Here is a 24,817-nt window from a genome sequence, read left to right on the forward strand (position 1 = left end):
TAGATTTTCATCTTAAGCCACTTTATCATAAAATAGCCAATGACCTGGTTTGTAGCTAGCAGACTTAGTCCTTTTGGTATTCATCGAATTCTCATTTGTGCAATCAAGAAAGTGACAGCCACTTTTTGATATGCAAATTCTTCCTCAAACTTGTTCTATCCTCTCTGGTCCTTCTATCCACTTCTTCCTCTTTGCTGTTAGATAATTGGTTATGTGGTCTTGAAAGATGGGATCCACCCTGATCCCTGATCCCTCCTGAAGAATAGATAGTGGTCAGAAGAGCCAGAGGTGGTCTTAGATACTCATCTGGGTTGCCAGGACAACGAGAGCAGTTGCTCTTACTCAAACTAAGAGATACTATGCTATATTCATACCAGCTGCTCAAGGGACCATATTACTTCCTCCTACCTATGCCCTAGCTTACTCAGCTTCCCATGGGTGGAGGGTTTCTATTTGCTTGACTGCTGGCACTCCTAGACAGGTTCTGTAAACTGCATCCTTCCTGTATGTCTCTGCTTGCAACAGGCTGCTTCCTCCTATCTGTCCCACAAAAAGAAAGGGTACCAAGGGCACAGTTTACCCCACGTGAACATAAACCCACTCTACACTTCTGCTGGGGACAACATATGATGACAGGGACTGCCAGCAGTAGGCCGGGATGGAGACATCTCAGAAGCCCGTGGCAGCTCCTTGTAAAGTAGGGTGGCGTCTGGGACCCTGAGAAGCAGGAGACACATCCCTCCAGGGGACCCACCATCTGAAATAAGAGGTTGCCTGAAGTAGGCCGGGATGGAGACATCTCAGTAGCCTGCAGCAGCTCTTTGTAAAAACTGGTCGTTCCCATTTCTCCTAACCTTAGCCCTGGACAACAGCTGTATAGATTTCATTTGTGTGTGACTTCCTTTCAGTTGGCCTTGGTGTACAGAATTATTCTAATATATCTGACTTTTCTACTTCTTTCTCCTTCTGCTCTAGTGAATTCTGTGAAACTAGATCTTCCTTGATGTTATGATTCTCAAACAATTGGACATTGAGGCATAGGGGCACAGCATAGCACAGCCCTAATGGCCCAGGTGCATGCTGTGTGTCTCATCTTGGGAACAATGTAATAACTGCACAATAGTAGTTCCAGATTAATGCTTGACTTGCAAAGAAGCTTTAATGAAATTATAAAAAATGAATTAGAGCCAACATTGGGACCCTAAGATAGGAAAAAGTTATTGAAGTTAGGAATTAAGTTTTATGTAACTTCTGAGAGTGGTTCCTGGATAAGGAAGTATAGAATATATAAAATTATATACTAATAAACTAAGTCAAAATACTGGGGCTCTTACGAGAGTCATTGTGTGCAAGGAACAGAAAGCTTGCGGAACCACTGAGTTAAGGGTTAACTTGATTCTTTCTGGCCACTGCCTGGCAGCTTTTCCCATGTCATTTATCATTAGAGCTTCACAGGAAAATGTAAGTAGCTGACCTTGGAGCTTTGAGCTCTGAAGTATAGTACGTTAAAAGTTAAACTTTAAATAATAATAAGTTTACAATTACTATTATTTTGGTCATAGGCCTAGGGATAGGGGAAGCTTGAAATTTTGGGGAATAATTATAATTCTTAGTTCTTTGTGGGATGTAGTTATTCTTTTGGATTTGATTTGGCTTTTTTCTACCTACTTTTGAATTATCAATAAAAGACTGGGGCAAGGGAAAGGCCGGAGAGAATGAAGAGAACATGTGAAGAGTGAATGAGAGAGCAAATGAGGGAGCGAATGTGAGAGTGAATGAGAAAACGCAGGAGGGAGCGAAGAGAGAGCGAGTGAGAGAGCAGGGGAAGAGCATGTGAAGAGTGAGTGGAGAGAGAATGTGAGGTGTGTATGAAGAGTGTGTGTGTGAGTGAAAGGAGAGTGCATGTGGTGTGAGTGAGATATGTGTGAGGTGTGTATGAAGAGTGTGTGTGAGAATGAAAGGGTAATGAACAGAGGTGTGCATGAGTGTGGGAGTTTGAGAAAAGAAAACCACAATAAAAAAAGCAGAGTGTGCAAGAGAATGCAGAGTGTGTGGAGCCTCAGGCAGAGAGAAAGAGAGAGAGACAGAGAGAGAGAGAGAGAGAGAGAGAGAGAGAGAGAGAGAGAGAAACTTTAAGCCTTGAAATTGCCTGTCAGTTTGTACCCAAAGAGTAGTCTGTGTATATTTATTATGCGCCTTCCAGATATCCCTGCTTCCAGTTGAGAACTCTGATCCTGTGTCGAGGCTGGACCCCATCACACATCCAAAAGGGTATCCTGCCCTATCCCTCTGTGAGGAGATAGAGTATGGAGATCTCCTGCTGTCTCTCCCTTGATGACTCTGGCAAGTAATTTTTTTCCTTTCCTCTAATGAACCTTACCAAACCTCTACTGTAAGAAATTTGCCCTGACTCTAATATGAGATAAGTAGTAGCCAAAAAGGCACCCATCTTGCATGACAAATGCCAATCTCCTAACCCACCCCACCACTGAAGAACGGTTTACTGAAGGAAGGACTTTGTGGTAAAGTAGCATGACCTGTCGATTTCTCACCCCTGTACTAGAGATTCATCCCAGACCAGCTCTAAGGCAGGGTCCATAGCCTTTCAGAACAATGTCACGTAATAAAAAGTCTAGTCTTACTGAAGCTACAGAGCAAGGGAGACAAAGAGACACAGCCATAATCCCATATGTCTTGCCATACAGAAACCAACACACACAACTACATTTTCAGACAAGGAAAAGACAGGTGACCCCATTACCTTACAGCAGCAATGTTCTACACACGTTCCCAGTGGAAACTGAGTATTTGAGGCAAGAAGCATTGTTCTGCACTGGATAAAGCCAAGCCCCTGTGCAGGCAATTCGAGGAACTAATCAAAGCAATCAGAAGGTGTTTTCAGCTGTGCCAGATGAGACTTCTTTACTATAACAAGCATTTTCAGACTAGTTTCTGGGGTATATAAAATTGAGAAGGATGAAGCTGGATTTCTGCAAATGCCATAGGACATTTGTAAACAGGAAGGCTGGCATGACCCATCTGTTCCATATTCTTTAAACGTTTACCGAGGGAGGAAAAAAAAAAGGATGTTACCAACTGGTATACCAGGCATAAGTCACAGAACAGCAACTGTTCCCACTTACAGGTCACTGCATTTTAAGCAGAGAAGCTGAGCAGGTGAACACAATCAGTCGTAGAAAATGATATTAACTTGGGACTTAGGAGTCTGAAAAAATGCATCTTAAGTTGCCAATAAAATATTTTCTGAATATGAATTTGCAATGAACTAGGAACCTAAGTCATTTGGAGACATATTACACCTTTATTTTGGGCTCATAGGACCTGCCAATACTTTGTTGATGGCTTTTAGTCAACAAGAGAAATCTCTTACAGAGATCTTTAAGAATGATTTGTTTTGATTTTTATGCAATGGGAGGATTATCTTTTCTGGTCCAATCTAGAAAGTCCCAGAGACCTGGGAGGTGAGATACTCTCAGAACTCAGTGTGGGTGACCTTAGCCAAAATGCCCAACATTGGAGAGACGGAACTCAAAGGAGTCCACTTCCAGTAGATAGGTAGGGCCCCAAGTGGAGAAACAGGCTTATGCACCCAGTCAAAATTTCTGACCCAGTCTTGTCTAAAAGTACTGTAGGGACAAAAATGGAGAAGAGACTGAAGGAAAGGTGGTCCAGTGACTGGCTCAACTTGGGATCCATCTCATGGGTGGCAGGCACCAAGGCCTGACACTATTACTGATGCTATGATGTGCTTACAGACAGGAGCCTAGCATGGCTGTCCTCTCAGAGGTCCAACAAAAAACTGACTGAGACAGATGCAGATACCTACACCCAACCATTGGACTGAAGTCAGGAGCCCCTGTGGTTGAATTAGAGAAAGGCTGGAAGAAGCTGAGAAAGAGGGTGACCACATAGGAAGACCAACAGTCTCAACTAACCCAGACCTCAGAGAAGTCCCAGAGACTGAGCCACCAACCTGGCAGCATACACAAGGCGGTCCAAAACCCCAGGCACATACAGCAGAGGGCTGTCTGGCCTCAGTGGGAGAAGACATTCTAATCATTGAGAAACTTGAGGACCCAGGGAAGGAGGAGGCCTGTTGGGGGGGAAAGCACCATCTCAGAGGCAATGGGGAGGAAGAGTGGGATGGGGAACTGTTCGAGGGGGAACCAGGAGGGAGGATCAACACCTGGAATGTAAATAAATAAAACAATTTTTAAAAAATGAAAAAAGGAATGATTTGTTAACCATGACCCCTCTGCCACACCAAGAAAAAACAAAACAAATTGCATCGTCCATGTTGTTGATACAAAGCAACATGTGGTGGGTGACTAGAAATTACAAATCAGACTCTTTGTCTCCTTACAGGCAGTTGTGAGGGACTCACTAGAGAAGACTGCTCAGATATGGGTTTAAGCCAACAGAAAGGCTTCACTGTCAGCTGGTGTTTAGGACCCCAGTGGAGCACTAAGCCGTTCTCGGGTGAGTTTTAAGGGTAAAAATTATGTACTAGGTTGTCCTATCCCCATTAACAAGAAGAGTTACCCAGAAGCTGACCTGCAGAAGGCAAAAACCAAGGTTAGTATGTTTAGAGACTTTCCCAGAACTATGGGCTTTGCTGGAGTAGGCCTTTGTTTTAGTTTTGGCAGTGGTGTTATCTGTGTCAGGAACTTCGAGGTTTGAGCCTGTTAAAGGAAGCACAGGGAAAGTCAGCTTTTAAAACTGATTTCTTATAGGAACTACACCAAAAGTCAACCCTTTGGCAGACTTAGCATACTCTTTTTTGGTCTATTCCCGGACATAGAAAGAAGTACTGCCTAGTAGGAACCCTGAATAATTTATAATTTTAGCCTAGCTTCTTAAAATATCCAAGAAAGAAAAATAAGTGGCATCCTTTTGTTTACAGTTTTCTCTAACCTGAGTTTAAAAACTCAAGTTTTCTTCTTCGGAACTCAAGTTCAATCTGCAAGCAAACCAGCCTCATCCCTTAGGACAGTCAAAAGCCCACAGAAAGGAAACCGTTCAAAACGAGCCAGGGCCCCACTCTTCTACTTTTCAGTTTAAAGGAACAGGCAAACATGGTGTAAGTTAAGCTTATAATTAAAGGATATTATTAAAGTCTTCTTATATTGTTACTTCCGTTATTATTATTGGGTGCTAGAATAAAATTCCTCTCTCCAAGTGAATGTCAAGTGTAACAGACTTTATACAAATGCAATGTTAAACGTTATGTATTTCAAAGGTCTAACTGCTTCCTGTTGTTTGCATAGGAATAACTGCCTTCCCTCTCTCCCTTCCTCCCTCTCTCTCTCCCTCTCCCTCTCTCTCTCTCCTTCTCCCTCTCTCTCTACCTCTCTCCCTCTTTCTCTCTTTCTCTCTTTTTTCCTTTCTTTTCTTTTCAGTACTTGGAATGGACCCAGAGCCCAGTGCCTTGGGTTCCTCACTGAGCTGTAAACCCTCAACCTTTCATTTTTGAACTGTTTTACAAAGTCTGTAAGTTACACAGACTGACCTTGAACTCACTCTACACTCCAGGCAGGACTTGAACATTCAATCCTCCCTCCGCAGTTGCCAGAGTGGCTGAAATGTTAATCTTGTTCCACTGGGGCCCAGATGAGCTCTTTATAGTTTCCATGGGACTTTTGCAGACAGATTTTAGCTCAGTCACCACGGATAAGATATGTCAGGTCAAACCAACTTTGTACACATACAGGTGGGTAGAATATCTATGCATCTTTTAGAGAAAGTTGCTGTCTGCAATGGGGAGAAAAGCAATTTTACTATATATGGGTTCTTAACTGCTTATAAGGGGCCCCAAGTTACCCTAACCTATAAAGATCAGCCCCTAGCAACAACTCAGCCAACCTCTTAAAGATTCTATACACTCTTCAAACAGCACTACCCACTGGAGAACAAGTGCTCAAAACATGAGCCTGTCAGAGACTTTCAGATTCAAATCATACTTCCCATGTGAGATAAAATCTACATCATGTACACCATTATACATGACAAACAGCCCTCTCCTCCCATTTCTTAGATTCCAATTTATTCTGTACAATGTCCAAGGTGGATTTACTACAATGTAGATGTGACCTCAAAGTCATTTTACTTTCAACTCCCCAGTTGCTTCAGAAAAGAACCTTCACAAGCTGTAACTAGAGAGAAGTCTAACAGTTTCTAGAAATGCCCAAGCCATTCCCCATTGAAGGCTAAATTCTGGAATAATTGCTTTTTTAAAAGTGATTATAATGTTGGGTTTTGCACAACAGAGATATTGTCTGGTATAGAAAACATAAAAACACAAATGACTACTCTTTTTGTAACTACGTCTGCTTTTGATATTTTGCCATACGTATCTCCAGATTTGAAAAATCAGTTATTGTTTGCTTATGTTTGCTGTTTTAAGGAACCTAAAGACACGGAGCTGATAATGTATTTGTATTTGTGCCTCTGGCTTTTCTGGTAGAATATTTTAACATAAGCATCCTCCTGCACTCATATCAAATCTTTGTAAGCTCTTAGCAAATGATACTTCCGTTGATGGCTGTACCGCCAATGTTTGTTTTCTAAAATTCCTGGTCTCACATAAAGAAGGCTGAAAACAAAAACTGCAGAGCCCTGGTGGTCTCCCGTCATTTCCTGCTCAACAGGAATTCAAACAACACAGATTCTTCCTGTCTTTTGGACTCTCCAATCTCTCCTTTATTAAAACTACTTCTCAATGGAGTCCTCGGTGTTAAATAAGACACTTGGCCGCATGTTCCTTCATATTCTCACAATGCTCAGCTCTCCCGTGATGTAAGCATTCTTCCCTTCACTCGGACTCCTGTACAGTCAAGCAACTGCCCAGCCATCCAGAGGAAATCAGATCTGTGAATCCCCATGCTCAGCCGCCTGGCTTTGCAGAGCAACAGAGGTAGTGGCCCTTTCTCCGGTTTCCAAATTGCATTTCTTCTCTAACCTGCTATTTAAATTTAAACCAAAATGGATTTTCAATCACTCAAGCTTTCACGGTGTTATGAGGGAATTTTAAATAAGCACCTATTGTGCTGGTCCTGGGATGGCAAATTGTTTTCTGCTTACACAAAGCTTCTCTTCAAAGACAGAAAGCAGGAATCAGGTGGGAATGAGGTGGGTAGAGCTCTAAGAATATCTGTGCTCATTCAGTCCCCCGCCCCAACCACTTCTGATTAGAAGTTGTAGAGCTGGGTTGCAGCTAGTAGCGAGAAGTTTTTATAGTCTATTCTATCCCAGCCAGGAAGGGAGCAGGTTAGAAGATTCAAGCGCAGTCTTTGCCTAAGTCACTCTGGCCTTTTCCCGGCCCACTGTCAACTTCTCTTTCACCGGGATGCGAAGCTGGTAGAACAAAGGATAGTCAGCCTAGCCTGCCCTGCATGTCTATCTAAGACCTGGCTCAGACTCCCTAAATCGAACTAACAGGGCAGCTCTTTCACCCTCTGCCTCCTGGACACGCCTGAGCATGCTCCTGCTGCCTTGTGAGTCACAACCGCTCTTCTAGGGAGGCGCTGACTGCAAGTGGTACTTGGGCTCCCTTCCTGATCCCAGAGGTCAAGAGATTATAACACACACAGTGGCCAAAGAGGCAGAACCATGACCCAGAACCTCTGATTGCTCAACTCTAAAGCAAGCCTCGTCCTGGACTCTTATTAAAGGCCCTACTCCTAGGGGAAGGAGCAGGGTTAAGTCAGAAGGATGAAAGGGCAAGAAAGGGCAGGGCCGTTTCCAGAACCATCCTGACTTCTTCCCTGGCTGCTCTAGCCCATTCCCTCCTTTCCTTGGCTTCGATCTTGTACCTTTTCTGTGCTTCTGCTTGTACATGGGCTCATCACATCACTCTTCTGTGAATTCCTCCCGACAGTTGCAGTCTGCATATGCTTCGTGTTTGAATTCCACAGAGAAAAACATTGTTGGAGGTTGAACTGTGTCCCTCAAAAACGCACACTCAATTCCAAACCCCTGGGGATAATGAGGCAGGCATGCTGGAAATGAGATCTTTGTAGATGTCATCGTCCTAAGATGAGGTCATAGTACATTAGCGTGGGCCTTAAATCTAATATGACCAGTGTCCTCACAAGAAGAGATCACATTCTGTCACAGAAAAAAAGACACATGGATACGTGAGAGAACGCTATGCAACATGAGAGACAGTGACTGGAATACATCATCTACAAGCTCAAGGGCATGAGGGATTTTGGGCCACTGCCAGGGGCTAAAAGAAACAGGGATCATTCTTGGTGTCTTTGGAGGAATCAGGCCCTGCCAGCACCTGATCAGAATAAATTCTGGTTGTTCTAAATCACTCAGCTTACAGTACTCCATTACAACTGCCCTCAGAAAATTAACCTATGCAGCTTGTTGTGGTGCCAAGCCAGCCCATCTGGGAATTCAGGCAGCTAAAACTCCCTTTTCACCCTTCACTCATACAGAGCAAGGACAGTTGGGCACTGTGATCCATTTGCAGCCACATAAGGAGCAACATACAAAGCAATGTCCTTATAGAAAAGCAGGGCCCTGGACAATGTCTGCCATTTTAGTCTCCTCAGCACCAACAAAGTTGTTTTAAATTTACTCCTTTTGTGAAGACGCCTGCCAAACCTGACCATATTCCACTCCAAGCTGTTGTTATTTTGCTTGCCTAAGTACTGTTTTTATGGTGAGCGATGTTTTTCATCCACAGTTTAATGGAAACATAAAAGGTGTGTTGGTTACTTTGCAGGCAAACCCTTGTGCACAAGGCTGAGCAGTCGTGTGAAGCCAAAGGCATGAACACCTCACACAGCCAGAGAAAGATCTTAAGGAGAACTAGTGATCTCATGCAGAAAGTTAAATGGAGCTAATATTCGTGCCAAGTGAGGTAAGAAAGAAAGATACATAGCCTGAGGCTCTGTATACTGTATAGACAGAGGAAACAGAATAAGGAAGAATGCAGTGTAAATCAAGACCATAATGTGTGCAAGTCTCTCTCTCTCTCTCTCTCTCTCTCTCTCTCTCTCTCTCTCTCTCTCTCACACACACACACACACTCTCTCTGTGTGTGTGTGTGTCTCATGTCTGTATGATTCAAGGTTAATAATGATTGTTCAACATGTGATAGACAACTTATGACTCTATTCCTTAGATGTGATTGTTATGTACATAGAATCATACAATTATTATTTGTATTTGTGTATGTAAGTGTGTGTGTACATGTGGCGCACAGATGCCACAAACAACACACACACGGAAATCAGAGGACAACTTGAAGGACTTGATTCTTCTTTCCACAGTGTGGGTCTTGGGGATTGAAATTAGACTGTCCCGCTTGGTGGCAGGTGTGCTAACCTCCTGAACCCTTTTGCCAGTCCAAATTAACTTTCCTTAGTGAAGAAACATTTCTTGATATGCTAGAATTTATTTATGAATTATATATTATAGCAGTCATTAATATTTGTTAAAACCCTAACTATTAAGATAGAAACAGAACCAGGCATTGTAAGTTATTGACAGGCTTGCTGGGGTGTCACCTCCCACTTACCTGGATGTAATGTCCCTTGTGCATTTTAAAGCACTTGTTTCTCTTCATGTAATATAGTACACTCTAGCTATAGCAATGCAGCTAAGAATCTTTGAAGTTCTTTTAGGGTCTTATGCTAACAATGGCTGAGGACTGGATTTTCAATCAGATCTCTCCTAAATGGTCCCAGGATCTTTTATTCACCTCCACTCCCAGCTCTAACCCACTGTGGCCATCTTTGAAGAGGGGTGCTGCTTATCTTAGTTCCTCTACTTAGCCTTTTGGAAGATGGCAGATGGTCCCCTTGTACAAATTGCTAGATTCTCTAACATTAAAAGGATAGTTGGTGTACAGCCATCCCAAGAGGCAGCTGAGAGCAGAAAAACACTAGTTTCAATCAGAAAGTAAACTTCGAAGCTTTGCAGAGTAGACTAGAAGACAGGTCAGAACCCATTCCAAAAGGATTAGCCCTGAATGGAGGAGTGGGGAAGAGGCGAGTGCTATTTTTCTTGTGAGGGAAGACATAAGCAGAGGGTGAGGCATAAGAAAAAGAGAGACACAGGAAATCTACATTGTACTTGCAGTAACACTTAAAAGGTGAGAGCTTGAGAGAACAAGAGTAGGGTATGTGTGCATGCACGCGCGTGCGCGCGCACACACACACACACACACACCACACACACACACACCACATATACCACACCACACACACACACACACATACACACACACACCACACATACCCCCAACACACACATCACACACCACACACATACCACACCACACACACACACACACACACACACACACACCACATACCCATACCCCCCAACACACACACCACACACACCACACCACCACACACACATACACACACGTGCACACACGGGGAGACAGAGAATAAGAGACAGACAGAAACACCGAGACAAATAGCACAGAAAGTTTGGACCACTGCTTTACCTGGAAAACTCCTCTTTTGCGTGCTTCACCAGTGGCAAGAAGCCATTTTAAAAAGACCCAAGCTGGGCTCTCCTAGCAGTGCTCTATGATTCTGCCTATAGCTCCAACTTATGAGGGTAGAAATTGGTTCTGTGTACTTTCTACCACTGTCACCCAAAGCAGACATTTCATGCCCACTATAGCATCCACAGTCACATAATCGGTACTCTAGGGATAGCTTTCATAATCATTTGACACAGCTTTTGAGTCCATTGCCTCAAATTACCAATGGTCATTTCTTGTTCAATGTCTTCTCTTGTCTTCAATTGGTGCAGTAACATCATCCCCCTGTTGGGATACTCTCTCGTGCCTTGTGTAAAGGTTGTCTTTGTATTATTCAAATGCTGGTTTCTGTGCAGGCAGACATTTGACTGAGTACAGACCAGGACTATGGTATTGTTGTTTTTATGAAGTATCACTTGTCTCAGTGTTGGTGTTTTGTAAACATCTTCTCCATCACCTTTTTATTGTTTTAGTAAAGAGCTGAATAATCTACAGCAAAGTAGGAGAGGATAGGAAGAACTTCCAGGCAGAGATAGGAACTCTGGGAGAGTCAGAGGTGGGAGATTTACCAGCCAGACATGGAGGAAGGAACAAGTGCCAGGACTGAAGGAGAGGTAACTAATGGGTCACATGGCAGAATTGAGATTACAATAAATGGGTATTTAAATTATATGAGCTATTGGGAAATAGCCTAAGTTAAGGCCTGGGCTATAATAAATAATAATTATGTCTGTGTCATATTGTGCAACTGGCAAGTCTGAGACAGTCTCGTGATACTCCCCCACTTAGGCTGATACATGAATGAAGGGCATTCTCCACACAGATATAACTTCCCATTGTATTTTGATCAATAGATTCTTTTCCTCTCTTCCCTGCTGCTGGTGGCATGTAGAAAGAAAAGGTGCAGTCCACGTTGAGAAAGATTTTCATTCCACAACCATGATAATTACAGTTGAAGGAGGTATAGATGTGTTCTTAAACATTTATATTATAAAATTTTAGATGATGAACTTAGTATAAATGACCATAAGATGACTTAGTCACACCTTCCTGCATGTCCTGGGGGAAACTTGCCTGTTACCAACAAAGCATATTAATGGCCTTTGAGAGTCTGTGGGATCGATATGCATGGGCAGGCTGATGGATGATCCCTCGTCCTGAATGCCAACATTACCAACCTCAGCTCAATGGTATAAGAAAATGAATGCAACAGAATATCTATAAACCTATGTCTGCTTTAATTCCAGCAGAGTCACAACTGAAATTGTGTCTTTAAGTTTAGCAAAATTGGTATGAATTTTGAGCCACAGAATTATAAGAAGTTAGTCAAGAGTGGAACAGTTGACTGTGAAAAGCTTAAGGGACTGGTTTCAGACCTTAACAAAAGGGTGATAATACACATTTTTCACATTATTAGACAGTTAGCAATTATGATAATATATCTTCCTTATGTTAAGTCTCCTTTGACAGATAGGTAAATAGCCATTTCACATGGGTCCATGCATTTGGCAACACACTTTAAATTAAATTGTTCATGTAGAGAATACCTTTAAAAAACCGTTTTAAGGTATTAAAATCCTCTCTTCAACCACCTTCAGAAAAAATGAAGCATGTATTCTCTTCTTTTTATAGGAGTATTTAAATGAGGAGGTGCCATACTGACTCAGGATGTGGACATATTGCTAGCCGTAAACCCAGAATAAAGTTGGGCTTCACACATTTTCCGTGGGGACCACACTTGGCCAATGGCTACATGACAGATGCCAAGTGTATAGAATTGACCACATAATGTAGCCTCATTAAGGTAACTATTACTCTAGAAGCCTCAATATCTGAAATGAAGACAACATTCAGATTAATCTTGACAAACGTAAAGATATAGCGAAGCAAGCACAGACAGTTTGCAGTTACCTGCTGGGATCTGAGAGAGCTCACTCCTTCGCCCTTTGCCAGCCCCTTATGGGAAATGGGCTCTGAAAATGGCCTTATTGGATAAGGGGGGATTCAGGTATGTCAATTCGATGACATCATTTAGAATGTTACAATAGCCTGGAACACGGGTTTAGCTTATCCCAAACTCTGCATGCCAATGGTCTAATAGCTTCATGAAGTTTGCAGAGTATCAGAACAAAGAAAATAAGAAATCGAAACACTTTTCCGAATACATTGGTGTGTACACAGGTAAGTAGGAGTGCTATTTGGTCATGTTCTTAACTTGTTGGTGGAAGCTTCCAGAACGACTTACCAAATAGTCACAAAGGTGGAGCAAGTGGCTAATTGAAGGGCTGAGAGAGCCAGAGGTATGTGGCCCTGCATCTGCAATATTTCAACATCTCCACAAGGGCTATTGTCCGTTAATGGACTTCGTTCAATGAGTGCATGACTTCTCAGAGTCTTTAGTGCACAGCAGATGAGCTGAGTGGATCCTTCCCTTTGTAGTGAACTCAGTGCTGCCAGCTATGTCCCAGCAGCACACACAGGTCAAACAGTTGTGACATGTTTTCACTTGTGTTACCATTATAGCTGAGTTTCTGTCATCTAGAAAGTTCCCTCATGCTCATTTGCAGCCAATCCGCATTCCCTGCTCTCTGTCTCCATCATCTTTCCTTTTCTAGGAAGTTTGGGCAAGTAGAACCACTCACAATATGTAGTTGTCAAGTCTAGTGTCTTTTACTTAGCATACTGTTTTGGGATCGATCCATATTATTGCAAGTATTTTGTTCCTTTTGTGGAAGAGCAATATTCTACACAGAGACAGAATGTAGTTTGTTCCTCCATTTGCCTAAGGCTGGGCTGTATAATGACTTCCAGTTCAGGGCTACGATCAATGATGTCATGAAGACATGTGTTAACGTTCTATGACTAATAACCCAGGACTGAATTGCAGCTCCCTATGCTATGTCTATACCTCACTCTAAATAGTATGTTTTCCTGAAGTGGCTTTAATCCTTTACATTTGAGAATTTGCTCCAATGCAGTCCTTTCCGTCAAGTTTCTCTACATCCTCACCAACAGCTGGTATTGAGAGTCATTTTCACTGCAGCAAATCCCATGAATATGAAGTGGATCCTCGTGATTCTGAATTGCACCTTCTGCTGGATAATGATATCGACTATATTCTTATGTACTTACTACATAAGAAGATGATTTCTTTGTTGAAATGCATTTTCCTCCCTTTTGAAACTTTATTGAAACTTTAGAGTACAGAAATGCAGCCTATTTTTATAAACTGATCAGCTGTCCTGTAATATTGCTAAACTTCATTGTAATAGATTTTTAGATTCCTTAGGATTTTCTATGCCGAGAGCATGACCATCCTCCCACTTCACTTCCTCCCTCACATTCCTGTTCTTCTCTTTGTGTTGCTACCCACTGACACCTCCAGCACGGTGTTTGATAAAAGCAGCTGCAGCCTTCCTTGTCCTCACCTTTATAGGAAACTAATGCGGCCTTTCATCCATTAGGCTATCAGCTATGACTTTGCTGTCAGCACTCTCACTCTCAGAGTAAGGAGGCCTAGTATGTCCACATTAAATCAGCAGTGGAGTTCCAGCTCCATTCTGTTGCTGTGAAGAAACACTTTGACCAAAAGTACACTCAGGGAGGAAAGGGTTTATCTTGCTTATACCTCCAAGTTACAGCCCACCCCTGAAAGGACTCAGAGCATGACGTCAAGGGTGTTAGAATTTCCAGATGCTTTTCCTGCTTCCACTGGGATGATGATTTTTTAAACCTCCTTTATGCCATTACTGTAATGTATCCCGATAACTGGCATGAGCTAGACTATGTTCTTAAATATGTTGTGCTTGTTTATATGTATAATCCCCACATTTTCTATTTGTTTTTATGGTATGGTATTATCTTCATACCTGTGTTCCTGAACCTAGTTTTATAATTCTTCCGAAGCCTCCATCTGGTTAGGGATTGTTGCTGTAAAATTATAAAAAATGACACTTGGCCTGGTTCCTGCTCGTTCCTACTCCTGAGGATCCGCACACTCTAACTGTTTCTCTGTGATTGCTTTCACACACCATCCCCTTGGTAGTTGTTACCACACCTGAGAGTCACATAGCCTTCTGCAGGCCATGGTAGCATGGCCCCATACCATGTTAGCCCCAAGCATTCTATAGACTAGTACGGCTTCCTGTCACAAACTCTGTTCATAGTCCCAACACCCAGTGAAATCATTACTCAACAGACTGGAACCCAACAAGCAGATTTATGTGTTAAATGTTCAATGTACAATACATCCACACAATTAACTTACAACCAATTGATAATATATAATTGCCCACCTAGATACACAAAGCCCTGTACACACCCATCCCTTAAGAATATTCATAACAACTGTAAAGGTACAGAGAAGAATCTTAACATCTGCCTCCATGTTCTCTCTGCTGCTTCTCTTCTTTGCTCCAGTTTTCTCCTCTCTCTAAAACCTTTCTCCTGCCCCTCCTGCCTTCTCATCCAAAGACAGGCCTTGTCCTAGCTTGCACCTGCCTTCACCTGCATGATGACATCATCCTACAAGGGATGGCGGCCTCCTGAAAGGAATTGGGAAACTTTCTGAAAGAATTTTAGTATTGATCTGGCTTCTTCCTTTAAAGTTCACAAATGTAGGCCTCTGGGCCTGGGTTTAATTACAAATTAAATTTTTTTTTCTTCTTAAAGATCTAAAAATCCCTCTTTCTCTTTTTCTTCCTCTTCTCTTTCTTCCCTTTCTCTTGCTACTCCTATAGGTTTTTTTTTTTTTTCTTGTGTCTCAGTTTCTCCATGTAGCCTGAATTGGCCAGAAACATACAATCCTCCAGCTTCGGCTCCCAGTTGCATACCACAATGTCCAGCTTATTTTTTGAATCAAAGATGAGCTCCTGAGCTGCTATGAATAATACTGTGGGAGATTCTCGTGAAAATGGCCGACCTGAGTTGATGAGTCTGTGTTGATGGTTTTGGCAACAGGCAGAACACAGAGAATGGCCCTTTCAATAGAGGCTACTATTTTAGCCTAGAAAAGGCAGAGAAGAGAGAGCCATTAGCATTAGCCATTAGCCTTCTAAAAGAATGTGTGGTATCACACCTAGGAACACCAGGAAGGCAGGTCTAGCCTGGAGGTTTCTGTTTGATTCTTTACCACTATTCTTGTCTCCAGTCAACCTTTTCAACCTCTCCGTCTGCCTTTCCTATGAGAGAGTTGGTAAAGGGCCCATGTATGGAAGAAGGTAGGATTGTCTGACTGTCCCTTGTTTAAGGCAAGAACATGGAGAAGACAGCTACAATCTCTCTAGAGTCGACTTCTGGGCCTGGCACACTCTCCCTCCCAAATTGAGGACAGAGGTGACAGCTGTGGGAAGACTCTGTTAGCAAAATAGATATCCCTCAATAATTTTAGAGATTTCTCCAGGGAGCCATAAAACTGGGATAAAAACAGCCTATCATCTAAAGAACAAAGACTGTAAACTATCTAGTGAAGGAAACAGGAAGAATATCTAAAAAGTAGTTTTGGTTAACAGACATTGAAATGACAGTGTCACTCACGTACCACATACTCTGTGTCACATACTGTGCTTCTAGCAGACACTGTCCATTTCTCACGGAAGCTGTGGTGTCAGGGTCCTAGCTGCTTCTTTCAAACTGAAACTGAACTTTAAAAAAGAAAGAAAAAAAATCCAATAAAAAACTTAAATAAATAAATAAAATTAAAAATAAAAAGAAAGAAAGAAAAAGAAAAGGAAAGACCATGACTGCTCCTATGGTGGAGGAGAAGGTTTATTGTAGATAAAAGGAAGAGCATAGCCAAACGCAGGGACATCTTGCAGAGTCATGGCTCTGAACCATGTGATGAGAGGGTTGACAGAAAGGAAAAGGGACAGAGGGGAAGCAACACAGCATCCAGGAGGGCAAAGGCACAAAAAAGATGCTGGTAACCAAAATGTGGGGATTATATAGGAAAGAGCCTCCAGGGGATGGGCAGCCCAAACCCTTGGGCTGAAGAGTTCAGGACAGAGGATGGAGTATACCAGACAAACCTTGTAACAGGTTGGGAATGAGGAACTTGGAAGAACCTGGAGGCCAGGTCTCTTTGATATGTTAAATGGGCACTTCAGCTGTTTTGTCCTGGGTTTAAAATTTCACAGAAAACACTCAGATAAAATCATGCCACAAAACAAAACCCCAAACAAACAACACACACACACACACACACACACACACACACACACACACACACACACACACACATCAATAAAAATAACCAATGGATGGATTCCTCTTCTTGAGGATGATATTGGCTTGTTAAGTGGATATGACTGCTATCCCAGAGATGTTGCTTGCTGTATCAAATAGCTGTCAACTATAGAATTCCTGATTACAATAAAAAAAATAGTAGAGATAGAGATTTGGGGGATTTGTTTTGTATAAAACAATTGGAGCTTTTAGACCATGCAGGAAGAATAGACTATAATATGTTTATCATAAATAATTTCATATTCAACCCCCTCTTTTTTTTTTTTTCAGACAGGGTCTCTTGTGTCACCCTGGCTAACCTCAAATTCACAGAAGTACACCTACCCCTGCCTCCTGAGTGCTGGGATTAAATGCTTGCTCCACTATACAACCATAAATCTTATTCTGAACCAAGAGGGATAGCCAGGCAGGCAAGCCAAGAGCGGTCTGTGGAAGAGCATCTAAACCTCATTAGCAGTGTGCTACACATGTCCAATTACTCCCCTATTAAACGCCTGTGCATCCACCCAAGGAAAATACTCTAGAGAAGACAGAATAGTAGGTGTACTCACTGAACACAGAGAGATTATTTGAAATAGGTATTTCTTATTTTTCACCATCCTAGATGGAGCCTCATTCACACTGAAACAGCTATTTCGAGTAACTGAATAAAGGTAGTAAACCAGACTTCACACTGATGTTCCATTAGCCTCCACATCAGATGTTCTTAAGAAAACAGACACCAGAACAAGCCAGAGCTGGAAAGGTTCGGTATGCTAATTATGCAATTCCTATTCTCTCCAGGTTTTCTTCTGCCAGCTCTCCCACCACTCCCCTATCCTACTCAGAACATGTTCTGTGTTTCATTGTAGGGTCTGGATGGTTGAAAGACCGAGGTCCGTGGCAGTACAGAGACTTTGTGGATCTGGTTTCCTGAGCACACCAACTGGGAATGGTAGGGTTGAAGGGAAAAGGGCAAGGCCATTGTACGTGAGTGGAATGGGAGCTGGTGAGGTCATTATTAGAGACAGTGAAAGGACAGTGATGAAAGATATATCCCATGACTTGAGGGCGAGAGTCATAGATGGCTTTGGAGGAGCAAGACAATGGTTCTGCTTCAAGAAAAAGGTCTAAGAAAGTAAAGAAGTGCCAGGACATAGAGCTCAGAGGTAACTCTAGGTGGAAGAAATTATCTAGTCTCTGGGATTCCAAGATACTGTGCCTAGAAGACTGACATGGCTCTGAGAAGTGGCTTAGCCTGTGAAGTTGCTTGTCATGCACGAATGAGAACCTGAGTTGTGTGTAGAGGTAAAGACAGCAAGATTCCTCCAGTTTCCTGGACACCATGTTCTCAGGGAAAATGTAGCCTTTTACAAAACCCATCAAACTGATGAACCAAAATGTAACAGTTCCCTTCACTAATAAGTCAGCACTAGAAACATGAGATCGTCTGGGCAAGAGGACCCAGTGGGTCTTCAACTGAGCTGAGGCAGAACTCTCTGCCCAGTTAGCTTCAGGTGATCTCAGAATATAACTCAATACACTTGTTGAGAACAAGGGTGAGGATTCTCCATTTTCTTGGGCTCAAGTCTGTGTCAGGGGTCCCTAAACATAAACTGAAAGTCTGAAGCCCTGATGGTGCAGAGGAAGATCCCTGAAAAGACTCTGGGTACCAGCAAGGAAAGGAACCGAGTTAGAAGCCGTGAACAGCCCTTAAGAGAACTTCTGTTTTCAGGTTTTTCTACTCTTGGGGTAGGTAGTGATCCAGCTGCTGTGTGGAAGGACACATGGGAGAGAGCTGCCTCCCCTTTCAGGCCTCCAGCATCTCCTATCCTAAATCCTAGAGCTACTGACGTGTTTGTTTTTGCTTTTAAGAAGAGGTAAGCTTCCAAATGGAAAAAGGTCTTAATCCCAGCAAACAGGACTTTTAAACTTACTGAAAAAAGTTCCCCAAAACGTAAAGAGGAGGATGCAGAGGCAGGTAGCTCATTAGGAAGAGCAGGGGAGTCTGACCTCCCATCAGCCATCACCCAGGCTGACCTGAGGTGTGGGGAGAAGGCAGGCCTCAGGCAGAGCAGCATCTCTGTAGGAGACTACCCAACAGGATTATCACGAAAACTGAGGAGCTGGCACTGCCCACCTTGCCTATCTGTGGAAACCAAGGACAAGCAGGAGAGTAGGTAAGAGGGGTAAAGAGACAGAGGGAAAGGGAGGGAGGGGAGTGGGGAAGGAAAGGAGGGAGGGAGGAGGTAGGGAAGAATGTAGGGATGGAAGGAGGGAGGAAAGAGGACAAAAAAGAAAGGGAAAAGGGGAAAGGAAAGAAGGAGAGAGGGAGAAAAGAAAGGAGAAGAAAAAATTCAAGAGAGAAAGGGATAGTCTTCACTGTACCAAAGCTTTGCTTCTTTCTTTCTTTCCTTCTTCCTTTCTTTCTTTCTTTCTTTCTTTCTTTCTTTCTTTCTTTCTTTCTTTCTTTATTTTCTTTTCTTTTTTTGCCCTTGATCCATTTTCTGTTGCCTTGCTGTTTCTCTGTATCCACCAGTTAATTGGGAGTTCATACATTGAACACATAATCTCAGTTTGTCATTTGCTTGCCATTCATCAGTCATTAATTTTTTTTTACTGTCCCATGTAATTTTATACAAATTAACTTATTTTCTTGTTTATGAACTCTGGTGTTTATAATCCTGCTAAGATTTTTTCTTACCATGAGATAATAGTAAAAAATATGTTCTAGTGTTCCTTCTATATGTTCTTTTTGCATCTGAGAAATCTGAAGAGATCTTTAGAAGTATGTCCTGTCCTGTGGCTCTTGGAACCCCTTCCATTCATCCCTAACATTAATATGCAAAGTTGCCATCTATCCCCTGACCTACAAAGGTTTTCTTGGACCACTGCCACCAGGATAATTGGTCCTCTTTCTCACCTTGCTGAGGACCTGATCCTTGCTCTACGTATGTACCTGTCCTCCCATCATTCTTTCAAATACTCAAGCAGTGGATTGAATAGAATGTCAGCATCCTTATCCCTTTTGCAAGGGACAGGCTGATGCTATTGGTCCAGTCAGTTTCTAATGTTCAACTTCAGCAACGGCCTCAGAACACTACAATGCGATCTTAACGCCTCTTCAGTTTAAACAGGGATTATCTTTTCAATTTCAGTTGGAAGACAAAGTGCCTCTCAAGGTGGAGGGAATTAATAGTCATAGAAATAGCCACATAGTATGTTTCCTTGGAGGAATTCGATAAGGGTGTTGCCAACTTGATCTGCCTATCTCTTGGAATAAAGTACATTTAGAAGTAAACTCCCTTTAAGACTCTCAAAAGCCTGTGTTATCTACCACCAAAGGTTATGAGGATGTCCAAGGTCTGTGCTCCTTCCTAAATTCATGTTGATGTCTGGGGACTATATAGCTTCTGGGGGCCATGTTGATGTGAGCCTCCTGTACTGCCACCTGAGGCCATGTTGGGATTTGTGGTCCTACTGCATCAGGCTTACGTGTGTGTGTGTGTGTGTGTGTGTGTGTGTGTGTGTGTGTGTGTGTGTGTGTTGGGGGGAGGATGGGTTGATGTCTGTGGCCACTGAAAGCTAGGCTAATGTTCATGGTCTGTGTTGCCACCTGAAGCCATGTTGGTATCCATGAGCCTTGTTGTCAGGAGCTAAGTTGGTGTCCCCGGGAGGCCATGTTGATGTCCATGGTCTATACTGTTGCTGAGTGCCTTGTTGATACAGTGGTCTGTACTGCCACCAGAGACCATGCTGAGGCCAGAGACCATGTGCATATCCACGGTCAGTACTGTCTCCTGAAACTGTATGGAGGTCTCTGATCTCTGCTTCCACTGACTATAAAGCGCAGAGAAGCTACTTTTGCAGTGGTGTCTGATGAATGAAAGATGACAGAGATTTTTCCCCCTTTGGCTCAGAGTTTGAGGATAGAGTTCATCATGATGGGGAAGGCATGATAGCAGGGGTGTGCAGTGGCTAGTCACATTGTAGCCACAGTGGTAGTCAGGGAAATGAATGCTACTGCCCTACTCACTTTTACTTCTTTTGAAACCCCACTCCATTGGATGGTACCACCTACATTAAGGGGGGAGTCTTTCCCTTATCTAATCCTATCCAGACTCACCCTTATAGACACAATCACATTTGTTTCCATGGTGACTCTAAATCTTGTCAAATTAGTAAAGAAGATTAACCACCACAAGTGCTAATGGTAAAATATTGGGAAAAACACCTTAATTCTTGCTTTTAAGGAGCAGACAAGCTCATGTAGAAAGACTGAGAGAAAAAGGGTATTAATCAATGTATGCTATGGTGGCAGATGATTGTCACTATGAAAATCAAATAATGCAGACTGCGGGTGTGAGGAAAATAGCTATCATGTTAGTTGGGAAGACCTTTCAAAGGAAAGGACACTATTAGAACAGAGAACAGATCAGGGGAGGCCATGAATGGGGAATTCCTGAAATAGGGAATAGCCAGGGCCAAGGGAGAAGACTCTGGTTAATGTGTCTAAGGATGAGCAAACGGTCAGTGTGGTTAGACATGTACAAACATGGTGAAGAGGAGAGACACGGTTACAGAGGCCTCTCCTTATAAGCCATTAGCCAACTTTTAAAAAGCCTATTTTATATCAGCCAAATAAGTTCAAAGAAGGATTTCACACCTAAAGAGTGAAACAAACAGGGAACGGACAGGGCACATTACACACAGAGAGAATGAGTTCCAATTTCATTGTAATCGAGTTACTCCAGTAGGGTGCAAGTTGGCCTCTGTGGGTGCAAAGTCAACAGTCTGAGGCATCTTTTTCTAGAAGGCAGATTCAACCGAGGACTGATCAACACAGGGACAATCCTAACAGTAAGCTGCCAGACAGCAGCCTTGCTACAGCCTAAGTTCTCCAAAGGTCTGGCAAAATCCTTGGCCTAGATGTGGCATGTAGCTGAGGTCAGTGAGTCACCTATGTCAGTGTGCCTAGCATTCTCATGGGAGGAGGATTACACTCCATAGTTTTATCATAAAGTATGTTAACTTTTATAGCAAAGCTATGGGAGCTACACCGGAAGATTACCCAATTTCTACTTTCCAAGCCTAGCTCTAGCCACAGCATGAGGAGTTGAGTCTAAGAGAAATGTTCTGTACAACACTGTAGAAGTGAATACCAAAGACTGCAGAAGGCATGGCCTGAGTGCCGTCGTATATACTCAGGGAGCTGAGGCAGGAAAAATGGTGAGTTCAAAGCCAGCCTGAGTTACACAGCAAGAACCCATCTCACAAAACAAAAACCAACTGCAAAAGTAGGAATAGATGCAAAGAGATTAGTTATGAGTTATATCTATGAAAATACTAGTTACTAACCGACAATGCAGTTCTGGAAAATTGTAAAAGGTGGTAAAAGTCTCTGTAGGTCATGAAGGTCTCACACTGGGTAAGAACAAGCCAAAGAAGTTAGTCTGAACCTGGGCTTTGGGCAGAAGCATGACTTACCATTATCATGGAGACATCAAATGTGGGGGTGAATAGGCATCAGTTTTGAGGATTGTTTTGATTTATCCTTTTATAGTAGAAGTGGATTCATGAAATGTGAGTTGTTTTTGTTATAAAAGTGAATTTTCTATTCTCTCTCTCTCACACACACATACACACAAAGTATGGTGTTCTCCTCCATGTTATGATGCAACAGGACGCTCTTCATTACATGCCTACCCTTGACACATGATTTCCTGAGATCCAGAATGTAGAGAAATACATTTCTTCTCTTTAAAAATTACTCATATGTGGTATTCTCTTATACACACACAAAAGAGTCTGAGAGCTGGCCTGAATAAGAAAGTTTGATTCTTAAATACATTACATTGGGGAGCCTATTAAACATGGATATGTTTTGTAGCAGACAGGTACTCAAGACTAGAGGGTAGAGAAAAGGGCAGTGATAAAATCTGGTAAGAATCATATAAAGAATCAATGAAGTCATGATACTAGAGGAGACATCCAGAGAGGAAGCAAAGACAGAGAAACTCTCTTGTGGACTCAGCCTATAGGCTCTCTGGTGTCAGAGGTCAGAAAAGGAGGATGATGTAGTCAAAGACACTGAAAGAAATGTTGAATCTTAGAGGAGGAAAGCAGGAGATGATTTCCTGGGAAACAAGGGGCAATTAAATATCACGAAGGGGAGCTATCTGTTCTCCAAACACTGCTGAAAGATTTAGTGCAGTGAGACCGAGTTCGTCCATTACCTTCTGCTGTTCCCCACATTTCCTCCCATTTGAAGGACATGCACCTAGAGCCAATTTTCCAGTTTGTGCAGACTGCATGTTGCCTACAGAATACAGCTGCTGCTTCCTTAAAGAACCCCATTTAATCCAGGATGACAGGGCTCTACTGCCTGTGAGCTAGAATAGACCATGTGACACCGCTCTCCCCCAGGTTGGGGGATGAAAACAAAAGGCACACAATGCAGAATTCTGGAAAATTCTTTAGGAGACTAGCTAATTCATCTGGCGTAAAATACTCACTTCCCTCAGCTCCCCTCTTCCTACTCGAGACATGTATGATCTGGTTAAAAATCCATCCTGACACCAGTCAGAATACAGGCGTGGTTTGAAGAAAGTGTTCTGGGATGTTAGAAGGAGCCTAGACTGCCAAATAACACTCCTAATTTGCATAAAACATGGTGTTACATCTAGTCTTTGATGTACTGTAGCTATCTGATCCTGGATGATATGCTAACTGTATATTCCTTGTCCACGGTGCTTCCTGTGAAAGCAGCACAATGGGAATAAAATGGCAGGCCCTGGTTCCAGAACCATCTTAGCTTGTGTACACTTTGGTCAAGCTGCTTGACAGTTCTTCAACATTCACTTTGTCTGTAAAATATGAGTAGATATAACCTCCACTCTTCCTTTATAACTACATGTTATTTTCTTCACTTATTATTTTTCTTGGTTATCAGTAAACTCTTCTGCCTATGCTACTTGAAGTGAATGTGACTAGATTGATCCCCAGGTCCAGATTAGATCAAGACTGTGGTGTGTGTGTGTGTGTGTGTGTGTGTGTGTGTGTGCATGTGAGGGGGAGTAATACAAGCTACACTTTTAAAATTTGGTATTCTAAAATAGAAAATGTTGTACCTTTAAATGGCTGCCTGGTAAAACAAGAAAACACAAGAATAAAAAATTTCAATTGTAAACGGAGGCTTGACACCACTAGAGACCCCACCAGCTCCAGAGAATAGAAGGGATCCCATAGGTCAACTTTAGTGGAAGCTGGCCTCAAGACTGTGTCAGATCAACAGGGTTAACTATGGAGAGATATGCATGTGAGAGAGCATACCTTTTGGGGTTTAAACCTTGGCTCTCATCAGACCACACCAAGCAAGCCAACATGGTTCCACATGGAGAGGTTTAATGAGAGAATAGAAGAGGGGAGAAGAAAAGGCTGGCCATGAGCATGTGGAGGGAAGGGGAAAGGGAACTGGGGAGAGAAGGGACAAAGGGGAAGAGGGCAAGAGAGCAGAGGAGAGAAGAGAGCTAGTGAGGAGGGGGACAAGCAGCCCCTTTTATAGTCAGGCATAACGTTGTTGCCAGGCAACTGTGGGGCGGAGCATACCTGGTTGTTGCCAGGTAGCTGTGGGGGTGGAGCTTAGATAGAATACCAACAATACCAGTATGCAGGGCTGGAATGAAGAAAGTGAAAATAGAAGCTTAAGAATAAGATAAGAAAAGGAAAGGAAAGAAAAGAAAACAAACAAAACAAAGCAAAGCAAAACAAAACAAAACAAAAGATGTCAATCTCTCAAGGATGATGACCTTCAAGTGTTGCCTACACTAAAAATCACATCTAAAGCCAATTTCAGGCACATTGTGGACCCAGAAACATGTGAGTGTCTTGTTGAAAGTCTTCCATTATATCTTGAGAGGCAAAGAAGGAAAGAGCCTCAGTCTAGGAAGAAGCTTTGTCATCAATGCTTGTTTTTGCCTAACCCAAGACAAGGATCAGCCTTTATCTCATTCTCATTAAGTACCTTGAGAGGCAGGTTAAACAGGTCCAGTGCTGTTATCT

At 42.6% G+C, this 24,817-nt stretch overlaps 1 long non-coding RNA gene across 2 annotated transcripts; it reads right to left on the reverse strand.

Annotated features, from left to right (window-relative positions):
* Window positions 1-2,895: 2,895 nt before the first annotated feature.
* On the reverse strand, window positions 2,896-24,331 carry LOC102550307 (uncharacterized). Of its 2 annotated transcripts, XR_005503451.2 has the most exons (5): window positions 24,089-24,331; window positions 16,074-16,176; window positions 7,833-8,127; window positions 4,576-4,703; window positions 2,896-3,051 (listed from the first exon to the last, which is right to left on the reverse strand). It is a non-coding gene; the product is annotated as an uncharacterized LOC102550307 (long non-coding RNA). The 2 variants fall into 2 exon arrangements; XR_005503452.2 differs by lacking the exons at window positions 2,896-3,051; window positions 4,576-4,703; window positions 7,833-8,127 and adding an exon at window positions 14,735-15,539.
* Window positions 24,332-24,817: the final 486 nt, after the last annotated feature.

Source organism: Rattus norvegicus, chromosome 4, assembly GCF_036323735.1.
Source record: "Rattus norvegicus strain BN/NHsdMcwi chromosome 4, GRCr8, whole genome shotgun sequence".
Lineage (NCBI taxonomy): Eukaryota > Metazoa > Chordata > Mammalia > Rodentia > Muridae > Rattus > Rattus norvegicus.